Source organism: Perca fluviatilis, chromosome 9, assembly GCF_010015445.1.
Source record: "Perca fluviatilis chromosome 9, GENO_Pfluv_1.0, whole genome shotgun sequence".
In the NCBI taxonomy this organism is placed as follows: Eukaryota; Metazoa; Chordata; class Actinopteri; order Perciformes; family Percidae; genus Perca; species Perca fluviatilis.
In genome coordinates, this window is record NC_053120.1 from 7,087,161 (window position 1) to 7,103,407 (window position 16,247).

A 16,247-nucleotide genomic window follows, 5' to 3' on the forward strand; every position below is an offset into this window, starting at 1 on the left:
CAGATTAATCGATTATCATAGTAGTCGGTGATTGATTTAATAGTTGACAACTAATCGATTAATCTCTGCAGCTTTAGTAGATTGAGTTACTTAAATGCAATCACACATTAAGCATAGAGGTGCCAAGTCAGAAAATGCTCATATGAGTGGAAAGAGTCATACGAATAAGACATACTGGACAATAAATGGGCTAAATCCTAGACTGAAGATAACTCAGTTTCTATACCTCCAAACGGCAGAGAGGTGTAAATCTGGCGTTCAACCTGGTTCTTCAAATTATCCACAACCCCCACTGGAAGATGTTGTAACAGAAGTACCGGACCCACAGAGAGATACAGTAGAGGGAATAAATGCAGCAATAGTCATCGAGGCAAGAGGGAGCAGAAAAAAAAAAGACAGATTGAAAAGACGGGGGATGGGGGAAGGGAGTGCAGAGAGAAATACAGGGGAATGGGTGAGGGGTATGTTATGAGGTTGTAAGGGAGCCAGTGCACAAGATAGTGAAAAAGTGAGGGAGTGGAAAAGAGAGGAGAAAAATAGAGAGAGAGAGAGAGAGAGAGGTGTTGGTGCTTTTTAAATAGCCTACGTGGAACACCAAATCCCCTCAGCAGCACAAATCAGCTGACTGACTGCCACTTGCCAAGGAGTAGGTGGGGGTGGTGGGGAGAGCAAGGCTTATAACTCTCTCCGCTGACACCTTCACCGTGCAGAAACTAGACAGAGCTTCACCCATGTTGGCCCTGGAGAACTCTATCCTGTCTAAACATAGACCTCCTGGTGCACTGGGGGAAGACGAATGAGACCGGCATGGAAAGAAAGAAAGAGAGCGGGAAAGAAAGAACACGGAGAGCTCGTCGGCCTTTCTCTGTCATTATTCATATCTGTGTTATTGGGCTCTAACAGTGCATTTCTCAGCTTTACTGAACTCGACTTGATAGCTTATTACTATCACTATTCCGTGCACTAACAAGTCTCCATCCTATCAAGTCATTTTTTGTCTATTTTCAAACTACAACCTGTGCTGCAAGTTGGATTAGGTATCGAACTGGGAACCAAAAACTGTGAAGGAAAATGTGTCTTTAACACTGAGTACCGAAAACTGTGAAGTACTGAAAGTTAGCATAGAATGGATCAGAGTCACAGTTTAGGTATCATTACAGAACAATTTCCACTCAAGTTTTAAAAAAAACACGATCTTAAGGACCCATTGGTCGACATAAATTGTTTGATGAGGATTTTGTTTTGCAAAGGTATGAGAGAAGGACCTGCTCAGCAAAAAGGGCAATTCATGCATCCATACATCCTTTTTAAGCCAATTATCCAGGTCTGAGTTGTGGTGGCAGCCGGCTTAAGGCCAAAAAGGAACTAATCGTCACCACGTCCAAAGGCAAAAGTGTTTATAGCTGTCCTGAACGTCCAAACCAGAAGGTGGGGTGAAAAGTCTGTCATCATAAAGAGGGGCGTGGTGCGATAATTGTTTAAATATGTGGATAAAAGTGCACAATTTTAGACAGTAAAGTTACGGAAATTGGTGGACACAGCCCCCTTAAATTCGGAGTTGGAGAGGTGTCAGATGAGGAGCATTCAGACGCTGTTCGATAGGGGTGGGAATCACCAGAGGCCTCATGACACGATATCACGATACTTGTCACGATAAGATATTATTGTGATTTTAAACATATTGCAATATTCTGCGATACATTGCAATTTATTAACTTTTTTCAACTTCAAATTCTTCCCAATTTCAATGTCCTCAAAAGGAAACTTTGTCAATATCTTTTTTATCTAAAAATACATTTCTCTGTTTGTTCATATCACTTCAATTTTATTGCTGCAAAATTGTTGGGGTAGGTTTGGTTTCAGCATTAAAGGGCAACTATTATACAGCATTTTCAGGATTATATTATATTATATACTTGCACATCTCTTAACCATGCGAACAACGTACATCACAGACATTATATATGATCAATACTTACACTTTATTAATCTTGTAGGAATCCGCTATGTAGAGTGGTTTGTGTGTCCTCCAGAGTCTCTAACGTTAGCTGCACTGAAACGTCAGGGCAGGCAGGCACTGAGCTGTCACTCAAACGTACTCCAAAAACTCATTAGCCAATGGGGACGCACCCCTGTAAGACCCGCCCACGCGAGAATTGCAAACAAAGAGTTTGGAAGCGCAAACGAGAAAGCTGGGAGCAAAACTGCAAACCTGATGGAGAGCGCAAAAGACTGATCATTGAGAAAGAAGCAGACGGAACTGTAAACAAAAGGACAATAGTTTACGACTAAAAAGATGACAATTTTTTGGCTTGAGTTAGGGATTTTAGTTGGTACTTGAGAAGTTTTGCTTGGAATTAAAGGCACAAAAATAATCCCATATACTCTGGTGTCATATGTCTCCTGTGAAGGTTTAGAAGAAAAACTATTTTTGAAATACTCTAAAGGCATCGAAGGTAGGACCACAGGAAAGAGAAGAAACGGACAGAAATGGGCTATATATATTTATTCTTTTTCGCTCACTCTGACTCCCTCTTTCCTGAAGTCCAGCCGGTTTCCTGCTTTCCCAGAATAATGCACAGTTTATGAGGCAGGCAGAGGGCCATGCTTTATAAATGGCACTGTCCAAACCCCTATGCTTGCTAACTCTTACTCTCTCCTCCTATGTCGCCCTCCTCCACTCTCCATGGCAGTTTATGGCATTTGTATGCATGCCTGAAAATGATCTGTCTACTGTGGATATGCAGAGGCAGGGAGGTGTTGTGTCAAAGTGAAACTCGCATTCAGTCATTGGGGGCCTCTTACATAATTGGGATTTTTTGCATTCCTAACAAATTAGCTTCCCCCTTTCCCTCACTTCTGTACCTCATTGAGCTGTCACACTTTCCCTCAGCTTGGCATGAAAGGTAACCAGCAAATTGTCGCCCTCTACTCCTGAAATGTTCCGTTGTAACACTTCCTAGCCTCTGTCTCGTCTTACTCGTACAGTCATCGCCTCAGTTCACACGCTGCTGTCATTCAGTTCTCACCCTTTTCCTTCTTTTTTTCTCGTCTTCGTTGGGTGACTAACATCTTGGAGGATGAGGGTGGAAAAAATGCTTAGCTGCCCTTAATGAATATCAGAAATGGGTGTGTCACAAGTTTGTGATTCATATCCTCTGTTATCTCAAAGACTCTATTCAACATCACACAAATCCCAAACACGATGAAGAAAAATGCAAGAGGGATGGTCTGAGGTTTGGCCAAGACCTTTGCTTCCTGTTGGAATAACTGAACAATATATTATTCAGCTTGACAAAATTGATCCAGCCAGGATGTGACTGGGATAGTTCATTTCAACTGTACTAATCTGTACCAAGTATAGCCAACAAATCTACTGTTACTACTAGTATTTCTAGTCATAGTCCCTTTACTGTTCATCTTTACTGTCACTATAATTGCCACTGTTCATCATACCAACTGCTATAATTATTATGAATCATAAATCTCTATATCTGTATAAGTTTATCTATGTCCCAGATGGCTGCCCACCAAGAGCCTAGTTCTGTCTGAGGTTTCTGCCTGTTTAAAGGTCCTATGACATGCTGCTTTTTGGATGCTTTTATATAGACCTTAGTGGTCCCATAATACTGTATCTGAAGTCTCTTTTATATAAACCTTAGTGGTCCCCTAATACTGTATCTGAAGTCTCTTTCCCGAAATTCAGCCTTGGTGCAGAATTACAGCCACTAGAGCCAGTCCCACAATGAGCTTTCCTTAGGACGTGCCATTTCTGTGTCTGTAGCTTTAGGTGGAGGGTGTGGCTGTGGCCTTGACCAACTGCCACTTTGCTCGTTTGAAAGCCATGATGTCTCTCTTTCTCATGGGTGGGCCAAATTCTCTGGGCGGGCAAAGCAGAGAAAGGGGAGGTAACCTTTTCCCTTATGACCTCATAAGGGGCAAGATTCCAGATCGGCCCGTCTGAGTTTTTATTTCCTCAAAGGCAGAGCAGGATACCCAGGGCTCGGTTTACACCTATCACCATTTCTAGCCACTGGGGGACCAAAGGCAGGCTGGGGGAATTCATATTAATGTTAAAAAAAAGTGAAATTGTCATGCCATGGGACCTTTAAAGGAAGTTTTTCCTCGCCACTGTTGCACCAAATGCTTGCCCCACTGGGGAATTGTTGGGTCTTTGTAAGTGATACAGTGTGGTCAAGTGTCTAGGCCTGATCTATCTGTAAAGTGTCCTGAGATAACTCCTGTTATGATTTGACACTATAAATAAATTGAATTGAAAAAAGCATTGGAATCATGTATGATATACATCATCACAGCGAATCATTATGCACATTAAAAACATTACTGCGGTTTTTAGTTATTATATCACCATTTTCCATTTTGTGGTTTCCATTAATTTATGTAGAAATCATTAAGCAGACTCTTGAAAGTTATATAAGTACTGAGGACATAAACTTCTCAAATCACCCTGGACATAAACTGTATCACCATGAAACAATAAAGTAAATTTGACAAACTGTGACTAAGAGTATTAAAAGTCTTGTTTGCTTAAAAAAATATTTTTTAAAATATGCCAGTGCTCTAAGCATTTTTAGCTATTTCTAATATAACCACTTTTTTTCTAGAATCTCTCTAGGAATTTCTGTGTGGAAGAAGTACTTTTGTTATTGCCATGTCTGGACTAGGGAGATGGACAAACCCTTTAATAAAGATTGCCACTGTTTCAGGACTCAATATGCTTCTAGTCTCGCATTGCTAGACCTTTCTCCACAGCGCCGTTTCAGCGCTCGAGTAACGTCTGGCTACACCACCTATCTATTCTGTCATAAGGGGAAAAATTAATTTTTTAAACCAATAGCCCTGATAGCAGAGACAGTGAGAGTGGAGGGACATCGCATGAGAGACATGCCAAATGTCAGGTTTTATCCTACTGTATGTACTTCCATTAACCCAGACTAATATGTTTCAAACGCAGTGCTTGTTGATCTGGAAAAAAAAAATCAACTGACACCTTTCTGATATCTGAATAGGAGGGGGGGGGAGGGCTGCGTGACATCTGACAATTGTTGAACATTTCTGAAACAGACAATTCGACAATGTGTGGAGATGTAAAAGTAAGCAAGGTCTTAACTCTCTCAAGATTTAGTTTCATTCTTCACACAACTACTTCCATCCCATTTTAGTCACATGATCACACCACAAAGGCTTTTGAGGAGAGACTGTCAGACAGCGTTCACCATTTTCCCATTTGAACAATTATCGTCACTGGTAACCGCCTTTGGGTGTAGCAATGCAGAACAGGTAACACTTTTACCACACTTAAAGGGGAACTCTGCAGTTTTTTTTTAGCTTGATTTACCTTAACTGAACAGCTTTGGAGTCATTGGAATATTATATGCCTTTTTTCGAGTTGAATGGTGGCCGTCTCGCTTCCCCCTAGCGCCTGTGAGCGGAAAAACCACCCTTGCAACTTTCGTCCGGCGAGCCAGTGGCCTCAGCATCAGGAAGTATCGCGTGATATCAGGTCTCACGATGTAACAAATTGCTTCACGGCACTGCACACATACGCCCATTCAGGAACCGGCTAACAAGATAGAAATGGAGTTTTTATAGAGAATCTCTATAAGCTCTATAGAGAATCCTACGGAAAAGCGAAGAAATGGCCAAAACACGACAACACAAAGAAAGCGGAAGGTTACAGAGTGAACAGAGTGACATCCGGGGGAATTTCCGACGGCCCTGGAGCAACCTCGGAAGTGGAACGTCATGGACATGGACTAATACGCACTATTAAAAACATCAGAGGTTTTCTTACTTGGGGTACGGAACCCGGAAGTTTTACTTCAACTATACATGCTAAGCAGCTAAAGAGTTGAACTTGAAAACAGGCTGGCATGGTCCTTTAGGTATGACACATGCTACAAGGCATTCTCTCACCGAAAAACCCTCAAAAGCATGCAGGAATGCAGCGCACTCATGTAACGAATGAGAGGAATGCGTGCACACTCATCAACAAACACACACACACACACACACACACACACCAAAATCAAAGCAGGCATACACCACGCATACAGTGACTAAGTGGACTGACGTGTGAGGTAAGAGCTGCAGTGTCCTGTGGTCCTGCTGCGAAACATAATAAAATGCACTTTGATTACATTCCTCTGTGACCGGTCGTGTCCCACTTTCCATTCTCCTCGCCGCCAACGACTGTTTTATGCACAGCCGCTCTCTTTTCATGATGCAGGGCAGCGATCTGGAGCCGGTGGGGGTGACTCACCCATGGTGCATCCTTTTGATGTCCTGAGCTCGAGACCTCCCAACATTTTATGTCCCACCTGCCACTTAGGTTAGAGGTGGGGGTGGTGGAGCAGAGAGGAAGGGGATGGGGGTATTAAAAAAAGAAGGCTGCAGGATTGTGGACTAACTGCACGTGTGGCTAACATGCGTTTAATGATCTGCGTAGTATTGCATGTATAAGCTCAGGGTTAACCCTTTGATGGCCACAGCCCAGGTAGGCGCTGTGCCTGATGCGCGGAGCGGTTGCATCATCTTATCAGAGCTTAGCGCCGTGTCCTCGACTGTCCTCGCACTGCATGGGCTGAAGCCACAAACTGGGAGATGCACGGAGAGCCCTTCCCTTGTGTTGATTTCATCCCTTAAGTTTTTTCCTACTTCCATTGTTCTTCCTTTCCTTCCTCTTCTCCATTTGGGTTGGGTGTTGATTCTTGGACCATAACATTTTTGCTCAAATAAATAAATGCAACTTGAATTTCCTGCTTTTCTATGCTTTTCCTTTATATTTGCTTCCTCGCCTTCATTTTGTCTCTGTATCGTTCCATGTTAAGAGACTAGAGAGTCTCAAGAGATCTAACAATAAATCGAGGCTACTGTGTTTTAGAAATTTGAATATTCGGTTTCCTATCATTCCAGGCAGCCTTCAATCATTTTTACAAACATTTCTCTCTCTCTCGCTCTTTTTTTTCTTGTCCCTGTATCCGTGTTGGTTCGTGTAACATCACTGTGGTGGACAGGACTCTCGCATGTGACCACCCTGGTTAGATAAAGGTCAAAAAGATTAAATAAACATATCAATGCAACACCTTATATTAAGCTACTACATCTAAGACGCGTGGTGACAGTTGAAACATCAGTCTTCACTCTATCTTCTGTGTTGCATTTAGGGGCAAGAACAGAGGAGTAAAATAAGCTTGTTTGATCAAGCTACAGATGATTTGACCATAATGAATTTCTTTTTAACCCTTTGACTGGACAGCTCAGGAGGCAGGGCCTCAGCCCAGCTGCAGAGTAAGCCATTGGTTGTGGTAAGATGATTGACAGAGCTGTGATTGGCTGCTGAAACCTCCTGATCTGTCTCCACCAGTCCTCGCCAGTCAGGTGACTGTGACACGCTGCAAAAAATCAATGTTATCAATCTGTCCTCACAATCAGCAGAGCCACCGCTAATGGGGAGTTGAAATGTATCAATGCGATAAATTGTTGCTCTTTCTTTCCTTTAGGAAAAAGCCTCATTTCAGCCTCCTGTAGCTTGTTTGTGGTTTATTGCAGATGAGATTGATCATGAGGCAGTTGAGGGATCGAATGGGTTATGAGCTGTCACAAACGGTTTGTGTTTCCACTTTAACTCTTGGCCTCTTCAACACTGAATCGTTACTGGACAGATATGATCATTACAAAGCACTGCTGAGGCACAAACCGCCGGTTGGTGACGTCTCTAGTTTCAATCTGGCTTCAACAACGTCCTCATATGACGTTCTTTCTCGTCTTTTTAGTCAGCAAAATTAAGCCTAATAAAACAAAAGTGCCCCGTAAACAATGCTGTTGTAACCCATCTTGATGGGAAAGGAACACAAGGACTTCATTTTGGTGGAGGGGGATAAAGTGTCTGTGTGCGTCAGGGGGACTTCCATCATATCCTGAATTGTGGTTACTTGCACAACGTGGATGTTTTCATCACATTTAGGGATCTGTGTTAGTCAGACCTGATGTTTTGTTTATCCCCTTCTGTACTGACTCTCACACACACACACACACAGAGGAAAAGGTGAAGATGGCTCGTAGATATCACCTATGGCTACGATGCCGACTACGTGGACAAGCAAGACCATCGCTGCGTCCAGCTCCATCTCTTCATCAGAGGTGAGATGGAGGCAGGCGTGGAGGAAGTGAATAGCACCCTTACTTTCAGCCTCTCCAGTTGAGTTCACCACCGAAAACACAGACAACCTCTACTTGCACGTGTGTTCTGTTGACGTTGCAGCTCGGCCTCTCGGTGTGAACGTCCCGGCTCCAAAGCACCATGTACTTTTGCGGCCGAGAGCGGCACTTTCAACTTAACAAGGCCATGTCCTGCCTGATTCATTTACTCTAAAATACATGTTGTGGGGACGATGGCAGTGTGTCATTAGAAATCACTTGACGGGGACACCCAAAACAGAAACGTCTTCTTACTCTTTTTTTTCATCCACACAGAGAGACAGACAAAGGCGAGTAGAGACAGGAAGAAGGTGGGAAGAGGAGGTGGAGGAGTGACAGGGGGTGAGGGGTGTCCAAAAAGTGTGAACTCCTGCTCCTTTGTGACCTGTTAAAATCACTTAGTGAGCATTTAGGGTCAGCAAGGACGAAGGAGGGAGGGGAATTCTTTCTCCGCTCGGCAGGGAACAGTTCACTCTTGACTAACTCTTTGGATCCCCATTGAGCCAATCTATATGCTCTTTCTTCTCCCCTTGTATCTGATTCTGAAAGTGTGTCAAAGCCAATAATTATGTTTGTTTCAGATATCATTGACCTCTGTGTGCATGCGTGTATCCGGGTGTTTGGAAGGGAAACCTCCAGGCATTTTTTTCTCACGTACCGATTGTTCAGCATCGTACCCAGACCGCACTGCAGAGTCCCTCTGGGGAGCACAGCATTTGTGTCCAATGCGTTTTGCGCAGCATGCAGCTCCAGAGGTCTAATTATGCTTGGTTTAAAAGCACAGACACCCCCATGTCAAAGGCAGACTCTATAAATCACACTCAGTCATTAGTGGGAAAATATGCTTTTTTTCTATTCGTTTGAGGGCTTGGCAATACAACATAAAGCCATGACAAATAAAAGCAATAAACTATTTATTGTCTCGGGGGTAGAAATGGTTACATCTCTCCACACAGACAGGAATGGCATTTACGCAAACGAATTGGCTGTAAACGCATTTTATTTGAAACCCAGGATATAATTAGAAACTTGTGGCTTTCCAAGAAAGTATATGTATGTGCGTGCGTGCGTGCGTGCGTGCGTGCGTACATGTGTGTGTAAGCGTGCATGACAGGTTTTTTTTCTCTCTCGCTCACTTTCTCTTCTTCATTATGTCAAGTAGCTCCCAAATATTTTGTGTCAGAAATAAAGTTCACATGAGGAATTTCACAGGCGGTTGTGGCAAAAATACATTAGACTATATGGTCAAGAAATATGAATCTGACATGTACCAGTTGTTCAGCACGAAAAGAAGCACCCAGGCTTTCTGATTGCATTGTAGTTAGCTTTGTGTCGCCTCATCTGCAAGTATATTTGTAATCATTAAAATGTATTCTGACATTTTTTTTAATTTATTTTTTTTAGTCGTATCTCACTTTCTTAGTTTTTCAGATGGTCCAAGTTGATTCTTATCAATCATAAGCCAGAGCATATGTATATCTCATATAGTGTGGAAAGTGACAGCTGACACTGAGCATCTGACTTCAGTATTACCCTGTCAAATAACGTTGTCTTCTTCTGTCCTCTCTATTAAAACACCCACATCCCACGGTTTGTCGGTGTGCCCTGTACACATACGTTGCTCTTCATTTTGTTGCATTTCTCACCTTGAGTAGCTGCTCAAGGTGTGTTTGCTGCCCCCAGTGGCCAATACATTTTCACTCTCTTTGAACTGGGACCTGTAAACACCAGTTGCTGTTGCCGGAAAGCCCCTCAGTAGCCTAGAAATCTAGAAGCACCCTAGCGGCAGCAAAATTATTTTATTGGTCTAGGCACTCTCCGTTGACTTGCGAGCTGGAAAAACCAAACTCTGGTCAGGCCAATCACATCGTGTATAGAGTCGGTGGGCGGGGCTTATGGCTGCTGCTGCTGGGAACAGCGGTCTTCTGGAAGACTTGGAGTTCAGCTTTTCTTTGAGAAAAGAACAAAGAACGGCACTGAAGTCATTCTTAAAAAAGGAAGATGTGTTCGGAGTTTTGCCGACCGGATACGGCAAAAGTTTAATCAATCAACTAGCTTCTCTACCTTCTTCGTTGCTCTGCCTGGTTGTAGTGTTATCCTAGTGCGTGCAGAGGATATTTGAAAGACAACCGTTTATTCCCGCCTCTCGGATTGAGCCCTGTCAATGGTGAGTTCCCAGACCCAACATCTGGATGTTGGTCTGGCTTGTCAGGCTAGCCCCTCAGTGCTTCAAATGTAGTGCTTGTTGAATCGCCCCACAGTGTCTGAAAACCCCTTTAAAAAAGAGGCTGAAATTAGATGTGGGGCTGCTTTCTGCAATTGTGGTCCTTAATTGGGCTGGGTATCGTTTAAAGATTTTTGATATCGGTACCAGTACCGATATCAATACCGTGACTTCAATACCGGTTCCTAAACGCTACTTTTTTCGATACCAATTTTAAAAAAAAGAAAAGATATTTTTATTTATTTTTCAGCTCCTACTACGTCTCTGTGTGTAACGTAGTTTTTCCTGCCTGCCTCTACAATGTGTAAAGTTAGACAGCCAATCACAAACATTATTAGATGTAGGTAGAAGCATGCTGCGTGCTTATTGGCTCACTGACACTGATGAGATTTACTCCTTAGGTATTGAAATTGGGTCTTAAATGACCAGATATTTTTCGATACTCAAGACTTTAAAAGGCAATTCGGTGTCTAAAAAGTATTGAATTCGGCACCCAGCCCTAGCCCTTAAAGCTATAGTGCGTAGTTTCTGTCGCCCCGATGAGGAATTCTAAGTATTGACGACAACACTGTCGGCGCGTCCACATGATACAAGCCTTACGTGATCACGCACGCGTCCCCACCCCTTCCCCACGCAGTTGCTAGCAGCTAACGAGGACAGGGGTATTAAAAAAACATGATGGACTCTTCAGAAGAGGTCATTATCTTCACTCGAGTTTCTGCGCGGGGAAGTCACCGGACGCCACAATCTTCTGAACATAGCCATACTGAGAAGTACAGAGAGAGTTGTTTGGAGCTGATAGCCTTAATGAGCTTTGTAGCTACTCATTTGGCAATGGCTTGAATGTAACAGACGTTTATTAATATCAAAAAGTTATGCACTAAAGCTTTAAGTTCTTATATCCATTCTATACACAACTACTCATTTCCTATTTATGTCTACGCCCGGGGTGAATACCAAGAATTCCTTTAAGGAGAGACTGTCTCAAAGTATGCGCCATTATCCCCAATTGTACGACACAACAACATTCAAAATGCACAAAGTTGAAAGTGTATGATTGGTAGCCATGTCGTACACGTCGATTTAGTTTGTTTGAAGCATACGGAGCTGAAATGTCTGCAACACAAGCGCTTCAACATTATTGGGACTTCAATATGCACTGGATATATTTGACTAGAAACATTAATCTCGACTGTTTTCTTTTTGTGAAACGATTCATTGTCAAGCTTCGGACGTTTCTCCATTGTGTCTTTGTACAGTATAGATAGTCGTGCAACAAGTCTTATGGTCCAGTAGTTTTATAATCTGCACAGGTTAGTTTGTTCATTGGATAATTGTCCACACCAGCCGACTGACTCCACTGTCAGCAGCTCTGCAGCCTTGTAATGCAGAGCACAATGAAAACACGACGAATAGGAGGCAGTTTTTCAGAGAGATGTTGGCCCAGGCGGTGATATTGCTTTCACTCCTGGCATCTATATTGCTTCTCAGCCCCCGCCCCCAACTCTCCCCACAAATCAGATGATATGATGCACACACTGAGCCCTTCCTCCCATCTCCCACTGTCATCCCTCTCCCACACAGCCTTCCCGGCACTGCCAGAGGACCCGGATGTGACCATGCATGAGTTACGCGAGATTAATCTGCTGTTTGATGGGAAACGTGTTGTTCTCAAGGTCTCGCGGAGGAGGCAGATTTTAAAAGCTGAAGTGAGATTACATTTTCATTTGTCTCTTTTTTCCACTGCTGAAAAAGGAGACCTGTGTATTTACTTTACCACCTTAACAACCTACTTCACTGCCACTCAGCTTAGCGATGAGCACTGGGGAGCCATTCATTTCTCCAACTTCACTTAAACAATCTGCAGAGCTCAACATGCCCTTTACAGAATCACTGATGTGAAGAGCACAGTTACATGTGTGAGAGTATGCACATATAGTATGCACACACATATGTTGGGTAATTTCTACCAAAAAACTATTTTTAAATGTCACACACTTGCTAAAAGGTGTCTCTGAAAACTTTCTACTTCTCCTGTGTACATTTGTATGTTTAGTATGGTCTAAAAACCTTAGATTACTGGTGAAATAATGCTAAATACAGAGCTCTCAATGGATCACTTTCTTGGTTACTGTATTTTCAACCAGAGATGTTCACAAGTCATTTTTTGGAACTCCAAGTCGAGTCTCAAGTCTTTGAGCCCGAGTCCAAGTCAAGTCTCAAGTCTTTGAGGGGCAAGTTCAAGTCAAGTCTCAAGTCTTTTGCCACGAGTCCAAGTCAAGTCTCAAGTCTCTGGCCATCTGATCTGTCCCTAACACTGTATTGTTAAATCTTATGAATTCAAAGCATGTCCTGTAGCTACCATCCATACAGTACAGTATCAAAATCAGTTATGCAATGCAATCTGAAGAAACACAAATTAAGAACTCCGTTTCAATTTCATAACTGTATTTTTCAACATTTTGGTATATTGCATATAGTCTAATCTTCTGCTACTTAACACATCCCTCTAGCCCTCGGACCTGGTGAAATATTAACCTAAGTCTGTCACATCATATGGATTCAACTATAAAGATACCATTTGCCTGTTCCCAGCATTAACACTTTGCGATGGTTAGCTTGTTACCTGTGACGATATATGCTAAATGTAACGTCTCTTTCACATTAGCAAGCGACTGACCTATCTGGGTGCGTTTTGAGATGCTTGTTGAAGTCCGACGTTGTTGATCCGGCATCATTTATCTTGGTGCCACACACCTTGCATATAGCTGTTCGCTGTTGTTGAGTCCAAGTCAAGTCTGAAGTAGGGGTGCTAGATATATCGACTCAATATCGTTATCGAAATTGTCGCGATAAGTATGCAATATTTTGTGGAGTGCTGCGTCCCGTCCGTTGGCTGTGTGGCTTAGTTGTCTTTGATTTAGAGCTTGAAACGCTATAATGATCATGTTTCAGTGGCCAGTTACTGTGCCACTTCCACATGTTAGTGCACGTCAGCGCACGGGTCCACAACGTGACAAACCCTATGGAGCGTACCACGTGTGTGCATATTTCAACAGAGTGACGATTTAAGTGAAGAAATAGAGAGAACTAAACGGAACAAATCAGAGAAGCGAAAGAAAAGTTGTGTCCTGTTCTATTGCATTTATTTTATACTGTCCAACCAGTAAAACGTCCTGTTCTGTAGACCCGGCCCTTATTTATTTATTTATTTATTCATGTTGGACCAGTCCAATATGACAGTCAGTTGAAATTAACCTTGTGTTGTAAGAAAACGTTTAATTTGTTATGAATCTATTTTGATGCATTTTCCCGTAACTTTTGTAATTTTACATCAAAATTAATATTGATATCGCAATATTCATAATCGATATCGCAATATCACATTTTGTGAATATCGTGCAACCCTAGTCTTTTGGGTTGAGTCGCAAGTCAAGTCTGAAGTCACTGTTTGTGCGACTTAAGTGCGACTCAAGTCCAAGTCTCAGACTCGAGTCCCCATCTCTGCGACCAACAGAGATAAATGTCTAACCTTGATAGTGACAAAGCAGAAGCTGTATGTCTATCCATGTTAGCCATATTTTTGCAAAAAAATATAAGTCGAATATACGGGGTCGATAGAGACAGAAAGGTAACACATACTCCGCCCTCTAGCGTAATTAGCGCGCCTCTAAAAGAGCAACGAATGGGCCCGCATGTATCTATCATGGATCTTCCTACGGGAAAAAGAAAGCGCAAGCTTAAATATACTGACGATGAAATTGACCTATTAGTGCATGAAGTAACAACAAACCTGAACATATTACAGGGTCAACAAGAAATCTTAGGCTCATGTAACCTATTATGGGCATCCACCATTGATTAACCGATAAGGAAAATGTTGGCTGCAGCCCTTTTCATAACGTACGTATTGCTTTAACAGCAGGATCTGATCGAGTGGGGTCTGAGAGCTAGTTCCGTACACCACCTTACATGTCGAACATCATGACCACACCTAAATGTTCCTATACAGCCTGTCAGCCCCTCCACATCTACGATACATGGGAGCCATCCATTAGGCCACAGCTAGGTGCTGCTCAGAGCAGCTGTTAGCCGCCTGAGTGCGGCGGCTAAGGCGCGTTGTGGTTGACGGGCTCCACATAACGACCTAATCAGTCACCCGCAATCCAAACAGCAGTCACAGGTTTAGTGGGCGGCAGGGTTCAGCCAGAGCCACTCTGCAGCTGGTGTGCAGGACATGCTGCCTTTTTGCCCATTCTGGCACACACCTGCTCAGTGTCAGGTCAGGCTCCAACATGTGTCAAAATATACAGGGTTACATTCATACATAATGGGCTGTACTCTGGCCTTTTTGGCAACACCTGTCCCTTTATCAGGAAGAAAGAGAGAGTGTTTATTTTTTTTTTTTAGCTTTCATCTTTTGATTACAAATCCATAAGCTCCCTTTGCTTTTCATCATGTCCCTGTTATACATTTTTGTTTTATATTACATTACATTTAGGCTGGCACTTTTATCCACAGCAACTTCCAATAAGTGCATTCAGTCACGTGGATACAACCCCAAATTGCAAGACTCATGCAAGTACAAATTTTTGTGACTTAAACCTGCATTACTTTTCTTTGCTATTCCTTTTTTTCTTGCATTGCATCAAGCTGTAAACACAACATACATCGCCTGAAGTTGTTGTGGTAAGCGTGTTGGCAAACGGTTCCTTATTTACACATCCAGCAGACACGGAGCAACATTAGCATTCATTTGGCCACCTGATGAACCTAAATCAATAGTCCCTCTGTTTTTATCCCCATTTTGGTCTCTGCCAAATCCTGATGGGAATATCTGCCTCTTTAGCTGCTAAAACTCCACTGTGTTCACCAGCTAGTTGTTACGTTTATCTGTTTGATGCAGGTAGCGTAAAGTGACCAGATCAATGAAGCTGTGAAACCAAAACAGAGCTGAAGGATGCTAAAACGCTCCGTAGAGCTGAGTGGTAAAGCAGAGGCATGTCATATCTGCAGGTTTGTCACTAAGAGGGACACCTTTCACATTAAAGATTAATGTTTGGGCATTTATTTATGACAGGACAGCTTAGACATGAAAGGGGAGAGAGACGCAATGACACGCAACAAAGGGCTGCAGGTCGGAATCAAACCCGTGGCCACTGCGCTGAGGACTGAGCCTCTGTATATGGGCGCACGCTCTAACAGGTGAGCTAGCCAGGCGCCCACACATTTTACATTATACATAGTAGCTTTAAGTCTTACTCAAGTCCAAGTCTCTGGCTTTCTGAGAAATGTAAGCCACTACCCCAATACAGGATCTATTGACTTGCGAACACGTGCCGTGCTCCCCGGAAGTGACATCACTACATGTGACGTGCTCGGTGCAAGCCTAGCCACTCAAAGATCCAAGATTAGACACTGCTCTGTGTCTCTCTCCCCCACTGTTTCATGCTTTTCTTCTGTCTGCTCTTCTTCCATCAGACTTTTTAAATCTCAATCCGAATCCATTTCCTTGAAACTCATTTCTATACAACTCTATTCTAGGTGAATAGCCACCGTGATTTATTCTAGTCTGTTTGAAGTTGTATGAACTGGCCTTTTCCTCCTGCCTACCTGTGTTTACAGTCATACTTTGTGAGAGTTAGGTTTAAGATCTCAATCCTCTTAGTGGGGACTTTGTCTTTGCAGCGAAACACTCTGATCCCGTATATGCTGCAGGGCCACATTGGCTTTTAGAAAGTGTGGAAGAGTGTCTGAAGCGGCTGTGCCTGGTGAGCAGCGAGCCTGAAGACTCCTGAGTGGC